Raw genomic sequence first — 6000 nt, forward strand, 5'->3', positions numbered from 1 at the left:
ATGCACCCCTGGACGCCCCATCAAAGTACAAGGTGTACGTCCATAAAGGGTTTACATATTCTGCCATCTTGAACTCTACTCGTAATTATGGTAATCGAAATTCAGCATATTCAACGGGTGGACTGTAGGCTCCATCCCTCCATCATCATTGAATTCAACAGGGATGCTCGTCAAAAGTTGTAGGCAGTGATGGCAGAAGACCTTGATTTCCCAAATGAATGTCCCGCCTTCTTGCTCAATCACCTTGTATCCTTTGCTCCACCAAATGAGCTTTCCCTGATGATATCTTTGTTCCAAATATGGGTGTTCTAAATAAGGGATCAGACGACCCATCAACCTCTATCACGATTTCCTTGCAGATGTTTGATCGATCTTTCCTAGACCGCAAGGCAGTCATAGCATTAGTGCAATCAGAAGTAATAAGGTTTAATCTTATTAAGATTAACCTTATTTTTAAATTCTATCCCCTCAAGGTCAGCTAACAACACTGTAGATTTATTCTTTCCTATCCTAACGATCTTATAGGGCCCATCCCATTTGGGTTCTAGCTTGCCTGGGAATAATTCACGTCGTGCATCATAATACAGAACAAGCTGTCCTTTCTTGAAGGTGTACTTCTTGGCTTTAAGGTCGTGTAGCTTCTTCATTCGGCGTTTCGCCACTTCTTGGTGCAACAAGCTCTGCAACTTAAGCTCATCTAAATGTGCCAATGTCGTCAAGCGCTCAAAAAGAGCGTCTTCATCGCTCAAAGAATGATTGATGGCAAACCGAATAGTCGGCAGCTCAATCTCTAAAGGCAAGACACACTCCTCCCCATATACTAACTTGAACGGGGTATGGCCAGTGGCTCGTTTGAAAGTCGTATTATAGGCCCACACTGCCACGTATAACTTTTTATCCCAATCCCGTTTCTTTTCCGACACAGTTTTGGACAGGATGCCCACAAGCTGCTTGTTGGTGCTTTCAACCTGACCATTGGCTTGCGGATTATATGGGGTTGTCTTGTTATGCTTGATGTTCCACAACTCTGTCAAACCTTTGATCACCTTATTCAGGAAATGAGTTCCGCGGTCCGACACTAATTCTTTCGGTGGACCAAACCGGCATATTATCTGCTCTAAAAGGAAACTAGCAGTTTCTTTAGCATCATCTTTCCTTGTTGCACGTGCTTCTGACCACTTTGTGAAGTAGTCAGTTGCTACAATGATGTACCGCTTTTGCGTAGTCGATGACGGAGTAATAGGACCCACAAAGTCTATTCCCCACTTCTCAAATGGAAGTATCGCCATAATAGGGGTGAGTGGTCGTTTCCTATTCTCTCGACTATCATGTCGTTGGCAAATATCGCATCGCTTAACATACGCAAACGCATCCTGGAAGATGGCAGGCCACCAATAACCTGCTCTTAAAGCCTTTTGTGCTGTAAGCCGTCCAGCAAAATGGCCACCGCAAGCAGAATCATGGCACTCCTCCAAAATGAATGGCACCTCGTCAGGCATCACACATCGGCGATAGATATCATCAACCCCTTGCCGATATAATGTACCTGCGATCAAAGCAAACTTTAACGCTTGCTGCTTAATTTTCCTTTTCTCAGCCTTAGATAATTCGGATCCCGCCTCTCCTGTTGATAAATAATGCGTTATTGCAGCATACCAGGAGGGAATAGATGCCGTATCTATTTTAAATATCATCTCCATGTCACTACCTTCAGCCACAGATTCTTTCGGCTCCCCAAAGTCCACTAGACATTCCACGATGCCTTGCAACCTTGGTGGCTTACTCTTGATTTCATAATCAAATTCCTGCAAAGTGATCAACCACTTCGCTAAACGATCAGGCGGCTGTAACTTATTCATCAATAGTCGAAGTCCCTCCGCCTTCGTATAAAGTACGACTTTCTCATAGAGAATGTAATGCCTGAATTTCTTGGCCCCAAAGACCATCGCTAGACACAGCTTCTCCATGTAGGTGTAATTGATTTCGGATACCCCCAGCTTCCGACTAGCAAAAGCAATCGGGTGGTACCACTTCTCTTCCCAAATTTGGGCTAAACAGCAGCTGATACTATACATGGTGGCTGCTGAGAATATATAAAACACCTCACCTCTTTTAGGTGCTTTTAAAACGGGCGCTCTGGCTAGCTCTTGTTTCACATCCTCAAATGCTACCTTACAAGGGTCACCCCATACAAACGAACAGCTAAAGGACAATAAATTTGTAAGTGGCAACGTTCTTTCTGCTAAGGCATTAATGAATCTACGGTAGTAACCAACCGAAGACAGAAAGCTATGAACTTCTTTCGGAGTGCGTGGTGGACCCATGGCAACTATAACTTTCACCTTCTCGGGGTCTGTCGCAATTCCTACCGAACTGACCACATGGCCCAGCAATAGCCCATAAGGTACTCCAAAAGCACACTTCCGTGGGTTTAGGGCAATGCAAAATTGTCTACAGCGCTCAAAGCATTTTCTCAAAATGATCAACTGCCTTTCCCTCACGGTGGCGGCCCCTAAGTCATCAATAAACACCCTCAACTCGTCAGGGGATATGTCACCGAATGTCTTATCGGCTGTTCGTTGCCACGAACCAGGCGCATTGCATAAACCAAAGGCCATCACATGGTACGCAAAAGTACCAAATACGGTAATGAAAGTTGTTTTCAACTTGTCCTCTTCTGCAATTGCCATTTGGTTGTATCCTGCAAAGCAATCCATAAATGAATATATCTCCCTACCCGCTAATTGATCCAAAATCTGGTCAATAAATGGCAATGGGTAGTAGTCCTTAACTGTCTGCTTATTCAGCTCCCTAAAGTCTACACATAAACGGATCTGATTATTCTTCTTCTTTCTAATCACAACTGGCGAACACCATTCCGTGTGTTGCACAGGAAAAATCAAACCCGCTTTTCGAAGCTTCTCTAACTCTTCAAACAGCCCGTCCCTCAATTCGAAAGGCATACGCCTTACTTTCTGCCGTACAGGACGACTGCCCTCTTTCAACGGAATTGTATGAACAGCAAGACTGGGAGGGATGCCTCTCAACTCATCATAACTCCAGGCAAAGATATCACGGAATTCCTGGATCAAGGCCACATAGTCCTCCCTTTCTGCTGAGCTGAGCATAGAGCCTAATTTGATTGGCCGCGAATCATCAAGCGTACCAAGGTCTAGCTCGATAACATCTGCATCTCTTATACGATCTTGGGCCTCTATCGGCTCGTTCAAAGTGATCTGATAGATGTCCTCCGTGGTGGATCCCTCTTTGGACTCATCACTCGATGATGTCTCACTAGCAGATAAATCTTCTAATGTCTCCAATTCTGTAGAAGATAGAGGAGCTCTCTCACTCTGCGGGGACTCAGGATAAGCATCAACCACCACACGCTGGGCACCTCTGCCGAATAACAATCGACCGGCGGGTATATCCACTTGGCAATCCGCTTGCAAGATCCAAGGTCGTCCAAGTAATACTTGGTAACTTGGCCGCCCTGCAAAACGAATCACCCTAAAGTCCAACAGGCATTCTACATTTGCAACAGTGACATGGACCTTAGTAATGCAGCCTTCCGGCTGTCTCAAACTGTCATCTGCCATTCTGAGAATTGTGGAAGTATCTTTCTGAATCGCAAGACCCAACCTTTCCATCAGTTCAGAACTCATAATGTTAACAGATGATCCTGTGTCGACAATGGCATAATCTACTAATATCCCATCGACATAGGCTGCAACCCTTGGGCAATGCTTCTCAGCATGCTCGAACCAGTCATCACCAACTCGCGCAATACCCAAAGGTTCTACGATATACCCGGTACGCAGGATCTTTCTAAATTCCTTACGTACTCCTGGGGAAAGCTTAATAAGCTGTAAGAGGTTCACATCCGGCTTGACTTCGCAAAGAGAGCCCGCCAAATCGAATTCATGATAGTTCGATAGAGCTCGCTTTTCACGCCAAACCATCCGCTCTTTAGGTCGCTGAACTGGCTTTATTGCCTCTTTCTTAACTTTCACCTTCTTCTTTGGTGCTTCCTTATCGGCTTTACTCTCTACGGGCTTCAAAGGTCCCCCTTCTAGGGCAGGATCCAAAACTTGCGTTCCTTTGTCGCCTTGTTTAGGGTTTCCGTCGACAGGCTTATCCATGTCGGCTTCTCTACCCTTTTTACCTCTTGTAAGGACAGCTCGTAGATTAGAGGTTTCAGCATCATTAACGCGTACAGCCTCAATCAAACTAACCCCACTACCACTTGGTAATTCTTCCACTGTAGTCTTTGGTCGTTGAAGTATTTGTTTAGGCCCATTTTCTGGCTGGGAATCATTTCCTTGAGCACGATGATTAACAGGCCCTGGTTGCCGACTGCCACGCTGGAGGGAACTGATCTTACTCCAGCAAGTAGCTGCTAGATGGCCGGATTTTCCACAAATGTCGCACTTAACATTTGGGCAACTTCTTGGATAGTGCTGCCCGCCACACCACTTGCAACTAAACCTCGACGGTGCACCCTCCTCCGGGTATCTACTTCCTATCAAATTTTGTTGTTTTTTAAGGAAGTTGACATCAACAGCTATTTGTCGATACTGCTCCGTAATCATGTCGGTATAATGCTTCATCATGTCCTTAACCTCGCCAAGAACATTGGAAGAACTCGACTCATAGCCTTGGTCATTACCATGTCGCTCCATCGGCCTAACAATTCGATTAGGCACTGGTTGTTGAACCACAGGCATGGGATTAGAATTGACCGCCTGGCCTCCACTATTTGGAGCCATTTGACTGCCCGTAGGCATCGACATGCTAGGGGGAGCTGGTAATAAAGGCACATTCTGCATCATGTTCCCTCTCCCATTAGGGTTAGCCATCGCTATCCCTTGGCCACTACTGCCATTGGCTATTGCCATATTGTTTCCCAATACTAAACCCATGTTCGAATTGCCTCTAGAAGCATAGGCTGCTTGTAGTCGGGATTCCACCTCTTGTGCTCGTGTAATGGCAGTATCTATATCCCCCAAGGGGACACTACTCAACTGCAATTGGATATTAAAGTCCAAACCATGTAGGAAATATTGCAATTGGGCAGCTGCGGGGATAGGGATAGAGGTGTCCAACTTACGGAAGACCTCTTTTATCTTCTTCGCATAAGCACGAATATCCTCGTGTGGATCTTGGCGGGTCACGTTGAGTACACGCAACCAATATTGCCCACCCCTTTCAGGGGCAAACTCCCTTCGAAAAGCTCCATAAAATGCATCAATGTTCAATATAGTTTCGGCTTCTAAACCATGATACCATATAGCGGCTCTTCCTTTGAGAGTCATATTGAAGAACATCATTAAATGCCCTTCTTCTTGAATGCGACAGTTAAACATCAGCTTTTGAAACTCCCTAATGTGGAGTTCCGCATCTTCCTCAACTAACCCATTAAAAATGGGTAGCGGGTAACCTAGAGCCGGCAAATCCGTCGTTCCTGCTGGAATTGCAATAGGCTGCGCCATGACGCGGATTGGGTTTGCACTAGGAATAGGGAACGGTGGGGTTACACCTCCCGCAATTGACGTGGACTGGCTTAAGGAAGGAAGGGGAGCACTAGAGCTTCCACCTTCTCCTAACTTACTGCTTGGGGTCCTAAGACCACTAGATCCACTCCCTCGTAAGGGTTCAGCACCGCTCCGCTTAGGGGAATATCTCCTAAAGATTTCAGCACGTCGCCTAGCTCTCTCGTCTCTTTCTTGCTTTTGGATTTCTGCTAGACGATGCTTATCAATAAATAACGGGTCGATCTCAGTATCCTTTGGCATAAACTGCTAGTTGGTCCCTAGAAAACCAGGATTCGAGAACCGCCACTTTTAAGCAGCTCCCGGCAGACGCACCACTGATGGACCTAAAAACGGGCCGGCACTGGCTCATGCACTAGCCGGACCTCGTCACTATGCACAAGACAACCCCTCGGCCTCGCGGCCAGGAGCGTCTATCAAAATCTCTGCCTTCCTAAACATTGCGTTT

The sequence above is a fragment of the Lygodium microphyllum genome, chromosome 10, assembly GCF_053477565.2.
Source record: "Lygodium microphyllum isolate KBCC chromosome 10, Lygodium_microphyllum_v1.1.10, whole genome shotgun sequence".
Classification (NCBI taxonomy): domain Eukaryota; kingdom Viridiplantae; phylum Streptophyta; class Polypodiopsida; order Schizaeales; family Lygodiaceae; genus Lygodium; species Lygodium microphyllum.